This window comes from Molossus molossus, unplaced genomic scaffold (assembly GCF_014108415.1).
Source record: "Molossus molossus isolate mMolMol1 unplaced genomic scaffold, mMolMol1.p scaffold_m16_p_13, whole genome shotgun sequence".
Lineage (NCBI taxonomy): Eukaryota > Metazoa > Chordata > Mammalia > Chiroptera > Molossidae > Molossus > Molossus molossus.
Genome location: NW_023425348.1, coordinates 63,805,164 through 63,817,780, shown reverse-complemented (window position 1 = coordinate 63,817,780; position 12,617 = coordinate 63,805,164).

Below are 12,617 nucleotides of genomic sequence, written 5' to 3'. Positions count from 1 at the left end.
GCCTCCCTGGGCAAACTGCCCACCAGCCATTTGTGGATTCACACTCACATTCCCCTCTCGTCCTTTCCCTGTTCTAGTACATTTTCCAAACTTAGGAGAAAAAGTAAAACCAGTAGGATGCTGGAAGGTAGGGGAAGGGGAGAAGGCAGGGTGTTTCTTTTGTCTCCCTGCCTTAAGCAATGTCCTCAATAGTGCCTACATTCCTCTGACTCCCACTTCCCCCAGACCGGCTTGCTCTTCGTGGTCCGTCTCCAACAGGGCAGTCCTCACCTCGGTTCTAGCTTCTGCTGGTTAGCCCTGGTTTATGGCCACCAGGGCCTTACTTGAAAAGCCAACACTGAAACATCTTTTCACCATTTTTAACCTCCAAATTGGATTGTCGAGTGATTTCTTTTCCTGCTCGATGTCTAATCGTTCCATATATTGACATGCAAAACTCTCTAAAACTTGGCTTCTGCTTCCCTCTTCAAATGTCCTTCTTATCATTTCCCCCTACGTCCCATCCCATTACACAGTGATATCCCGGCAGTATGGAACTACCTGTAGATGCCCTCATGTCACTGTTAGGCAAGATGGTTTCTGGCGCTTGAGCGGATCAATGCCGTCTGCAGAAGCAGATTGCTCTCAGTGAAGGCCAGTTCATACTGGGAGGGGTGGGGCCATGTCACCTGAAAGAATACTCCTACCTAGACAGGTAGGCCCATTAAATTATTTACTACTTTGGAATATAAAGCTTTTAACAAGCACATGCCACTTGGCTTGTCCTGCTGCAGCCTGCGACTTCTGGCTGTAGTTCCCATAACAAGCTCTTTGTTTAACTTGGCACTGTCAGCCTCTTTCCTCAGCATCTTGACCCCATCGTCCTCTGGAGTTCAGTTCCAACACACCTCAGAACATTTTTCCAACAATCCTCCACCGTGAATTTTCTAATGTGGTTCTCATCTCTTGGAACACTATTTACTGCAGTCTTCCCTTAAATATTTCCAACTAAATTTAGTCCCCTTGGGACCTTCCCTGACAACTGCCCCACCTCCCACAAAGGATGGGTTAGATACTCCTCTTTTTTAATTCTTTAACATCTTATGTTTACCTCAATCAGAACCCTTACCACATTGCTTTTAAATTCATAGTCTATAACTGCTTATAAGTTTTAAGCTCCTCAAGGACAAGGGCTAGTATTATTTCATTCTTTTCCTTCCTTGACTGACACATCCTGCATAACAAATACGTTTGGCTGAAAAAAACAGGTCAAAACCTGTGTCCCAAAATTTTTGGCCCCAGGTTTCCAATATACAATTTTGCCCTAAACTCTAAATAATTTAAGCAATTGTTTTTGTTGTTTTTCCCTTAAATTATCTAGATAATTGTATCTGAAAATGATAATTTTAATATTTCATGCCTGCTTTTTAAATACAATGTGAGTTACTTCCTTTCCCTAAAAATAATAAGATAAGTCTACACTTTATCTAATCCTGTCACTGGGAAAAACAGTCATTTGTTGGTTCTTTCTCAACCTTCCTAATGCCGTGACCATTTAATACAATTCCTCGTGCTGTGGTGACCCCGACCATAAAATTATTTTTGTTGCTACTTAGGCAACCCCTCTGAAAGGGTCATTCGACCCCCACAGGGGTCGCGACCCATAGATTGAGCACCGCTGCCTTTGAACAATGAGTATTAGAATCTGGGTGGGACAGGAAAGGGCTCACTTGTTTCCGTCACTCAATGGGCCCTCTTTTAAGAAGCAAGACTTCATTCTAAATACCTGGGTGTTGTTTTAAATGTCACCGTGTACTGTAGTTCAGTCTTGGGCACTCAGTAAATAGTGGTTCATTTGGTTGATTGGATGAATCCAACAGAAAACGCTTGACAGCCCTCATGATCATGAACACATGGTGGAAACTGGAAGTAGATTTGTTGAAGCCACCAAAATAGCAGAAATTTGAGTCAATCTATTCAAAGTCTTCTGTGTCATTTAAAAAATTCTCTTTTGTCCTTTATTATTTGAAAAGTGTCACCCAGCATATTGTTTCTTCCTAAATTCCCTCCCTTTCTCAACTGCAGAGGAATGGGGTACTCCTCATGTAGCTTTAAAGGGGAAATGTTTCTTTCCTAGCTGGTTTTTCAAAGGAAACAATACCCAGCTTTTTCAGCACCATAATATTTATCAGATCAAATGACTTCAAATTACCTGACTGCTCTTTACTGTTGGATTTTTGGTCCTCTGGCCAGTAGGTAATCATTTCCAATCATTACCTACTCGCTTGCAACCACTTATCTGTAATACACCCCTTTATCATCGTGCCATTTCCCCACACAGCCTGACAGCAGAATTCAACTGCTGAGCGGTTGCAGGATTTACCTGGCTTGTTAGCAGTTTGTCATCCTTTTAGAATATCGTTCCCTCCGAAAGCAACTTCAGTTGTTGAAGTTACTTGTTCAGATCCTTGGAGGGGAAGAAAACAAATTGGACAAGCTGTGGATTTTCTTGGTGGCTCATCATTACAGCTCAGATGTTTTGAACTTGAAGAAGAGCAAGACCCGATCCCTCCCCAGTTATTTTGTAGCTGCCTGAGAGGATGGGGAAAATGGGGACAGGGAGTTGGAAGGGGTTAATATGAGAAAAAGGATTGAAGACAATTCTAATAATAACTATTATTTACTGAGGATCTGTAACGCTGATGAACTACATAAAGTATCTATTAATCTGATTTTAAAAAAACATCAAGATATGTGGTATCAAAGTTTAAAAAAAAAAAAAAATTCCCCTGGCCAGTGTGGCTCAGTGAATTGTGCATCATTCCATGGACTGAGAGGTCCTGGTTTGATTCCTAGTCGGGGCACAATGCCGGGTTGCGGGCTCAATCCCTGGTAGGGGGCATACAGGAGGCAGCCGATCAATGTTTCTCTCTCACATCAGTGTTTCTATCTCTCTCTCCCTCATCTCTCTCTAAATCAATAAAAACATGTTTAAAAAAATAAAAGTAAAAAAAAAAAAACAAAAAAAACAAGGAGGCTGCTGTTTAGACAAAATAGTAACTGTTAACAGTCAACTCAACTCAGTAATGAACCTGGGATTCAAACCCAGGTCTGTTTGGTTTTAAGACATGTGCTTTTTCCACTTTATCTTGTGTCCTCTAGCTGCAGCTTATTCTCGTTCTTCTTCTGCTTGCCCCTTTGTTCCAATGTCTCTGGTGCAAGTAGCTTCATTCAAATGTGTCTCACTATGGCATCAAAATCATATTCTGTGACATCATCTCCATGTGCACAATTACACATCTCTTGTCTTAACACTGTGTAAGACATCTGGCCAGGTGTCAGAAAATGGTCAGGCATCACATGCTGACACCTACCCTCCTACAAACCTGCTGACTGCCCTCTGATTATGCTTCTGGATCTTTATGAATGCTGGACTGGTCCAGTTCCACCGATTTCCAACCCCACGACCAGCCGCTGCTCATACCCTGCCTCTTAGAGCTCCTCCAGAAGAGCCACATGGTCTTTGTTCCAAGTAGAAAACGGATGCCCAAGCCTTAGGAGCTGTTTCACATAACCATGACTTCTTTCTCAGTGGAATGACGTGGAATTATATCCCTTTCTCTGGGAGTGACATCTCTTTCCTCTGAAGGCCTGAAACACTTTTTTTCTGTACCTTGCTGTATTCATTCCTGTTTTCGCCAAATAGCACTGTCTAAAATAAGTGTTCAATAAAGTAAGTATTCAATACCTAACATAACTAGAAGTTTATAAATGTTTGAAAGACTAAGCATGAACCATAGGCAGTTGGTTTCTGTGCAGAGAGAAGAGTTCCTCGGACCAAGACAGTGTGCGTGTGCGTGGGGGACATTCTCAGGACATCCACTGCAATCCCACTGTCTTTTTGGTTTGGACTCCAAAGCTTCAGCCAAATACAGTGATTCCTTATATTAGCTTTTAAGCTACCACTTACTGTCTGTGATGGACTTTTTCAATTGTGCATTTTGTGGGCTGTTCACAAAGGCCAGTCAAATCTTTTTTTCTTGTCCTGAGTTCCTCAGTTTCACTCTTAAATTTTGTGCTTCTCACAATATGTCATTTTGTGTGTGTGTGTTTTAAAGAGTGGGCATTTTTAGTAGTTTTGCCCATTGTGGAGTGAGAATGATTTCTGATATGTAAAGTGACTAGAAAGATAAATCTCCCCACTGAAAAGAGCATGATTGAACCATGTAGATCCAGAGTAAAGAGGCAGATGATGAACAAGCTTCTGCCAGGACTGGACAGCAGGATGCATTTCACAGCTCACAATGCAACCCTACTCATAAGAACAAATGAAGAGTCATGGGTCTGCAGAAAAACAGCAGAGGGACGGTAGCCGGCAGCTGAATGTAATTACCCACCTCACCCAGAATGAGAAAATGAAAATTAACAGCTGTTGAATCATGGGGTGAGAGGGCCCTTCTAACCACACCTGTGCCAGGCACATGATTTTTTTTTTTTTTTTAATCAGAAGCAGTGTAGCCAAGTGCTACTGAGAATTATAGCAAAAAAAATGGCAGTCCTACAAGACCCAGAATGAATCTCAGGTCCTGTGCAACCCAGTCCAAACCACTCAGGCTGCCATAAGCGATCTGCTCTCATCCTTACTCATGCTACTTTACACTCCATGCCTACTCTCAGCCTGGTTATTTCATCTCCCTGTCTTTATTCTGAGAAAGTTTTCCTGTTCTAATCCTTCAAGACCACCTCAAGATTTCCTCCTTCGGTGTTTCTTGGTTCCTCTGTATTGCTTTTTAGCTTGAATCACAGAACCTCTACTCACAGCTGTGTGTTATTAGTCAATGTCATGCCTTCATTTCCTCAGTAAAATGTGGATCATTATCTCCAACTTTCAGTAATAGTTTAGGTATGAAATGAGATAACATTTGTGTAATGCTTAGTATAGTCTCTGTTGGGTAGTAAATTAATTCTGTACTAGTCCTCTTGTCTCAGCTCTGAACATATAGAGCTGGGGTGAGTTGTCCATTAAACATTGATTTGATAATTAATTAATTGAAATAGGTTTGTTAGCTCATAGTCTACTTCCTAAGCATATAATACTGACATTTTTTTTCAAAATGCCCAGTGGATTCTTTCAAACTACCTTTGAGTGAAATGAAAAGAGGAACTAGTTTTATTGTAATTTAATAAACTCCACTGCATAATTAAGAGAGATGATATAGTGCCATTTGGGAATTCTAGGGAGATTTATTCATGTCTTGATTGACAAAGGGAGATACTTGCAATACAAATTCATATACAAAGGTTAAAGAGCATTAGTCTTTATCTGTAATACTGTGTAAGTGTAAGGGGAGACCTGAAATCGACGTTCACAAGAAAATTTATGAAGATATTAGGGTCAGCTTGGACTTTGAGATAAATATTTGATGGACTATTTTGGTGTTGTTGCTGTTGTATGGTCAGAGGTCTTCTTTAAAAGGAAAAAGGAGCACTTAGCTCAACTTTCTATTTCCAAATTTTTGTGATACCCAACTGTGAATGGAGACCAAGTACTAACCAAGTACTATTGACCGAAGTGTCCTTTGTGAAAAGGAAGCAGCAATGACCTCATTATCTTCTCTTTAATTTTTATAATCGGCCCCCTTAATTCCATCCAGCGTTTTAATTCTTCAAGACCTTAAATTTAAGATTCTCTAGAAAATAATTGTGGAATATAGAACCTCTAGTCTAGGGATCTTTTTAAAAATTTGGATGGAAGGGCGTCTTCTCCAGATGGGGGTGAGAATGACACAGGCATGTATCTACTCCAGTGCCTAAAAAAGGAGGAATATCACAACCCAACACGTAAAGGGGATAAACCAAAATTTTTTTTTAGCCTTTAATCAATGTGTACTAAAGTAAATCATCATTTGTTATTTCACACCCTAGATGAGTCCCAGAAGATGTGATTGTTATCTTAGTTTAAATGTGTTTTGGAGAATGCAATTAAGTTAATAGTCTTGAAATGAGATCATCCTCAATTATTGGGTGAACCCTAAATCCGATGACCAGTGTCTCTATAAGAGACACATAGAGACACACAGAGAAAAGGAGGAGGTGATGTAACCATGGTGGCAGAGATTGGAGTGCTGTGACCACAAGCCAAAGACCACGAAGGGCCATCTGAAGCTGGAGAAGGCAAGGGAGGGTTCTTCCCTAGGGACTCTGGAGAGAGGGTGGCCCTGCTCACATTTTGATTTCAGACTTTTGGCCTAAAAAATCAAATTTCCGTTATTTTAAGATACCAGGTTTGTGGAAATATGTTACAGGAGCCACAGGAATCTAATACATATGGCTAGTTTTATTTCTGATATACTGTGAGTCCCTTTTTGCTCTCTTCAATTATTAAAATTTTCAAGTCTGCTTTATTTTTATTCTCTGCATTTTCCCCTTCTCTGCTGAATAACAGAAAGGAATACCAAACATTCCCTTCTCAGACATACTGCGGCTGCCAAGACCTCTGCCATTGTTAATGGAAGGTGATGTGTTTCCCTTCCTGCTTCTCTGCAGTTGCCCCTCCAAGCACCGGCCAGCAGGTCACCTGCTTTCTGTTGTCTTGTCCTACCCGGGCTTCCCTGGTGGGCCGCATCTCATCTGGCTGTGAATCCCAGTGAGGTTGGAACAGGAAAGATCCTGGGTCCAGCTGTCTTGTTCTTCCACGAGTCTTCCACATCACATTTAATCATTGTTAGTACACTTGTGTGAATCAATCCAAGTCTATTCCCTGGGCAATGAGCAGTTTTCATAAGAATAAGAAATGATCATTTTCAGCCCCCTGAATAAGTACTTCCTATGAACACACCATTTGTTTCAGAAATAGAAATATTTATGGTGACAGATGATGCCTTCTAAAAGTCAGGTAGGATGCTGATGTTCCCCTCACTCACCTAAGAAAGGTTTCCAGTTTCCAGTAGAATTGAACTAATCAATAGGAACATCGACATACACACTTTGCAGAAACAGACACAGAATATACTGAGGAAGTACTGGAGTTTAGGCACCAATCAATTCCATATGATTACAGTGAATGATAAAGAGGAGGATGAGGTTAAGGTATGAAGAAATTGGTTTACTGACCTGTGAACTTTGGAGGAGTATTAGATAACTTTTGGGTTTCCTGTGGCTCAAAACCATAAGCCTGTGACAAATCGATTCTGCAGCTCACATCATTTTACAGGCATGCTTGGTATGGCCTGAATGTATTCTTTTAAACTTGTATGCAGAATTTAAGACTCATAGTACACACATTAAAATCCAAATTTATAGCTTCTCTTGTAAAATGGAAATGTCTGGGAATACCTGACCCACATTTTCAACTGGCAACAATTGGCTAACCATCTACTGAGACCTATAGGAGATGGACACTATCTATGTCACTGACATCCTCATGACTCCCTTCCTCTTACTCTGTGCACTTCTTTAAATGATTCTGTTCCTTATAACATTTGGTATTTTATCATTTGTTCAAAGCTTCTGTGACTCTGATTTCTAGTTTAGTGTCTCATTCCTTTACTAAGTCATTTTAAATTCTACATGTGACATTAAGTCAGAAAAGTTCTTCCTAGGAGTACCAGGTCCACAATAGATCCCAGATTTTTGTACCTTTTTTTTTTTTTTTTTTTTTGGTATGTACCCCTAGCCGCTAGGGCCTAGCAGGAACTGAACCCGGGACTCTCTGTTCCGCAGGCCGATGTTCCAACCGCTGAGCCAAACCAGCCAGGGCTGTTCCATATTTTTTTTTACAGTGTCTTCAAGTTCCCTAAGTGTAGTGTTTGATGTTTCTGATCCAAAGAATATATTTTTATTTTGCATTTAAAAGAAGTATCCCTGCATCCCACCTTTACCTTCATTTGGTTCTTTACATTTATTTTGGCCATTTAAAAATTAAAATATAGTTGACATACAATATTATATTAGTTTCAGGTGTACAACATACTGATTCAATATTTATACATCTTACCCATGTGATCACCACACTAAGTCTAGTAACCATCGGTCACTGTGCAAAACTATTCCACTATTATTAGTTATGTTCCCCTGTATCTTTTCATCCATTCCTCTACCCCCAGCACTCTGGCAACCATCAGTTGGTTCTTTGTTTCCATTAGTCTGTTTCTGTTTTGTTTTGTTTGTACTGATTTTTTAAATTCCATATATAAGTGAAACCATGCAATATTTGAATCTGAATTATTTCATTTAGCTTAATACACTGTAGCTTCATCCATGCTGTTGCAAATTGCAGGATTTCATTTTTTTTATTGCTGAGTAATATTTAATTATATATATATCAAATTATTTGTTTTTATTTTTTTACCTGGTTTTTTATAGGGCGAGGAAGGGAGAAAGAAAGACAGAAACATCGATGTGAAAGAGAAACATTAATTGGCTGTCTCCTGTACGCCTCCTATTGGGGATGGAGCCTGCATCCCGGGCATGTGCTCTGACTGGGACCTCTCAGTCCATGGGGCGAAGCTCAATCCACTGAGCCACACCACATTATTTGTTTTAAAGTTAATTTTGTCTGATATGAGTATTGCTACCCCAGTTCTCTTTTTCTAATTGCACGAAATATCCTTTTCCATCCCTTCCCTTTCAGACTATGTATGTGTCTATCTTTTGATGTAAAGCAAATCTCTGTAAGCAAAATATAGAAGGGTCTTGTATTTTTTATCAATTAAGCCACCCTATGTCTTTTGATTGGAGCATTTAATCTATTTACATTTAAAGAAATGATTGATAGGCATAAGTTTATTGCTGTTTTGTTAATTGTTTTTTGGTTATTTTTGTAACTCTTCTCTGTTTCTTTTTTAAATTCTCTTGATCTTTTTCCTTTTGATTTGTGGGTTTTCTTCAGTTTTTGTTTGAGTTCCTTTATTTTTTGCATCTTTTGTAGATTTTTGGATTGTGGTTACCATGAGGCTCTTAGATATTCATCTATATCTATAGAAGTCTATTTTTAACTAATAGGTATTTAAGTTGAAATGTATTTTAAAGTAAAACATTTTTACTCCCCTGCACACTTTGTTTTTAATGTTATATTTTATATCTTTTTGTTGTATATCCCTATTATATTGTAGTGATAGTTAATTTTGGTACTTTTGTCTTTTAACCTTCATGTTAGCTTTTTAAGTGGTAGTTTCACTGTATTTATTATATATTTGCCTTTATCAGTGAGATTTTTTCTTAATTTTTTTATATCTGATTCTGGCCTTCTCTCTCTCTCTCTCTCTCCTTCTCTCTCTCTCTCTCTCTCTCTGTCTCTCTCTCTCTCTCTCTCCTCTCTGTATAAATAAATAAATAAAACCTTTTAACTTTTTTTGGAAAGACTGTTTAGTGGTGTTTAGTTTTTGCTTGTCTGGGAAACTCTTTATCTCTCCTTCAATTATGAATGATAATCTTGCCAGGTATAGTATTCTAGGTTCTAGGTTTTCTTCAGCACTTTAAATATTTACTATCATTCCCTTCAGCCTCTAAAGTTGTTGCTGTTGTATGGGGTGTCCCTTTTATGTACCTTGTTGCATTTCTTTGGCTGCATTCAAAAGCATCTTTTTATCTTTAGATTTTGCCATTTTAATTACAGTATGTCTTGGTGTGGGCCTCTTTGGATTAATCTTATTTGAAACTCTCTGTGCTTTCTGGACCTACATGTCTGTTTCCTGCTCCAGATTAGGAAAGTTTTCAGCCACCATTTCTTAAATACACTTTCTTCCCCCTTTTTCCTCCTCTCCTTCTAGAGTCCCTATAATGTGGATGTTAGAGCTTTTGATGTGCTCTCAGAGGTCCCTTATTTTTTAATATTCTTTTCTCATTTTGCTGTTCTGATTGGTTGATTTCCACTCTTCTGTCTTCCAGGTTGCTAATCTTTTCTTCTGTACTAACTAATCTGCTATTGATTCCTTGTAATGTATTTTTCATTGTTTTATCATATTGTTCATCTCTGATTGGTTCATTATTGTATTTTCTAACTCTTCATTGAAATTCTCTCTGAATTCCGATATTTACCCCCAAGTTTGTGGAGCATCCTTATGATTGTATCTTTGAATTTTTTATCAGACAAATTAAGTATCTCCATTTCATTAGATTTTTTTCTCCAGGGTTTATTCTTGTACATTCATTTGGGGAATATTCCATTTCCCCATTTTGTTTGACTTTTCATATTTTTTCTTATCAGTTAGATGAAACAGCTATCTCTCCCAATCTTAAAAATATTGAAGTTGTACAGAAGTGGGCTCTGTGTAGACTGTGTCATGAATGGTTCTAGCAGGCTGGTTGGAGTCAGGGCAAGGGTGTGTGGTGTCCGGTGTGCCATCTGACCACAAGGATTGTGTTCCTGGAAGGGCATCTTGAGTACACATGTGTGCATTAGCTCCCTGTTGTTCTGGCTGTCAGGATGGGTTTGGGATGGGGGAAGCTGATGTGTGCTTGCTCTCTTGCCCTTCCGATCTGGGTGGGGCAGCCCAAAGTGCATGTACAGCAATGCCCTCCTAGTTCTGCACTTTCCCTGGACAGGGAAGCCCTGTGTGGGTACCACAGTGCCCAGAAAGTTCTGTACTTCTCAGCGATGCAGCCACATGTGTGCATGCAGTCCAGTGAGTGTGTGCAGCCACACCCTGCTGTACCTGCTGGATCGATTTCCAGGTATAGGGCCCCTATGTGTACACACTTTGGTGCCCCCCTCTCTGTTCCTGTGGAGCTAGTGTCAGGAGGGGTGGCTAGGGGCTTGCTACAGAAACCCTGCAGGGTGGCCAGGGGACCTGGATAGAGCTTCCACCTACTATCCAAGTACAGGAGAAAAGTAAACAATGGTGCTCACTGGTTCCTCTGTTCTTAGAGAGTTCTCTCAACTCCTGAGTGCTCTGATGGTGTCCCAACCTTCTCTAAGCACTTTTTTTGTTCAGAAGATGTTCAATTGACCCCCAACTTGTCACTCAGGAGGAGTTGCTCTACATTAGGTATATATTCAATGTGTTCTTGGGAAGGGGTGACCTCAGCATTCTCCTATGTCATGATCTCAGACCTTCCTCTGTTTTTTACTTTATTGAAGCAGTCATGCTAAAATAATAAATTGTGTAAGTGTCCCTCTTAAAGTTAAAACATTTTTATCATGTGATAATGATATACCAACTGCTAATAACTCTAGACAAATTTGCATGTTTATGTGTTTAAATATTTCTTTGGCTTCTCATTCCCTGAAATATTGACTTACCTCCTCAAAAATAAATTATGTTTTTATTGTAACAGCTTCAGGTATTGCTTTTTTGCTGATAAGTTGCTGAAAATGAGGTTAATGGCATTTTATAGTAATTAAACCATTTCTTCTCAAACATTTTGCATGACATAGTGGCAGCACCTTGGAGAGTTGATTACTACTTTCTGTGTTGTTGATGTTGTAATGGTGATGATTGTGATGTTCTCAGATTAAACAAACAGATTCTCTTCTTCCTCTGTGTTCTATTATCCCTGTTTGAAGCTATCACACAAGATGACATCGCAGTTATGAACTGCAGAACTGACTATGATTACGATGTGTGCAAACAAAGAAATCAAATGAGGGTACAGCACAGGCAGCAAACTGACTTAAAAACCCATATTTTTAAAAAATGTGTTTTTATTTATTTTATTTGTATTTTTTAGAGAGAGATAGAAATGTTGATGTGAGAGAGAAACATCAATTGGCTGCCTCTTGCATGCCCCCTACTGGGGATGGATCCTGCAACCTGGCCATGTGCCCTAACCAGGAATCGAACTGGTACCTCTTAGACCATGGGATGATGCTCAATCCACTGAGCCACAGCAGCCAGGCAAGACCCAAGTTTTTTTTCTCACCTGAGGAAATTTCCCCTTTTATCTTCAGATAGAGTGGGAGGAAGGGAGGGGGAGAGAGACAGAGACAGAGACAGAGACAGACATTGATGTGAGAGAGACACATCAACTGGCTGCCTCTTGCACAACCCCGACCAGGGCCAGGGATGGAACTGAAACCGAGGTACGTGCCCTTGACCAGAATTGAACCCGTGACTCATTGGTCTATGGGCCAGCATTCTAACTGCTGAGCCAAACCAGCCAGGACTGTCCAGGCTTTTAATCTGAACATGTCTCAGTCCCTACTATCATAATTTTCATAAAGCAATATCACAATCAGGAGGGTTATGAACCAAAGAGACAACAAATAGATATCACAGCTCATCCATGACTGTCTTTTACTGCCAGTCATTAAGAAGAAGTAAGAAAAGCTCACTTGTGATTGAAATGAAGAAAAACATTTGGAATCATTAGAAGGATGAAAACTGAATTGAGAGGTAGCTCTAGGTCTGTGATAATTAGTTATGAACTTTGGGCAAGTCACTTAATGTCTCTAACTGCTGGTTTCATTTGTAGAGTGAAGGGGGGCATTTGCTCAATGACTTTCAGGCTGTGTTCTGTTGAGGTCTGTGAGTTGTGGTGGGATGTGTAAGGAACTTTGATTCCCCAGCCTCGACCCCGCAGAGAGACTCTGCTGTAATTCCTAGTTTTATATTACAGCACTGACTACATTTTGATCTTAAAACAGGTATTATTACTTAAGAACATTTGAAAGCCGCTAGAGTGCATGGTTCCCACCA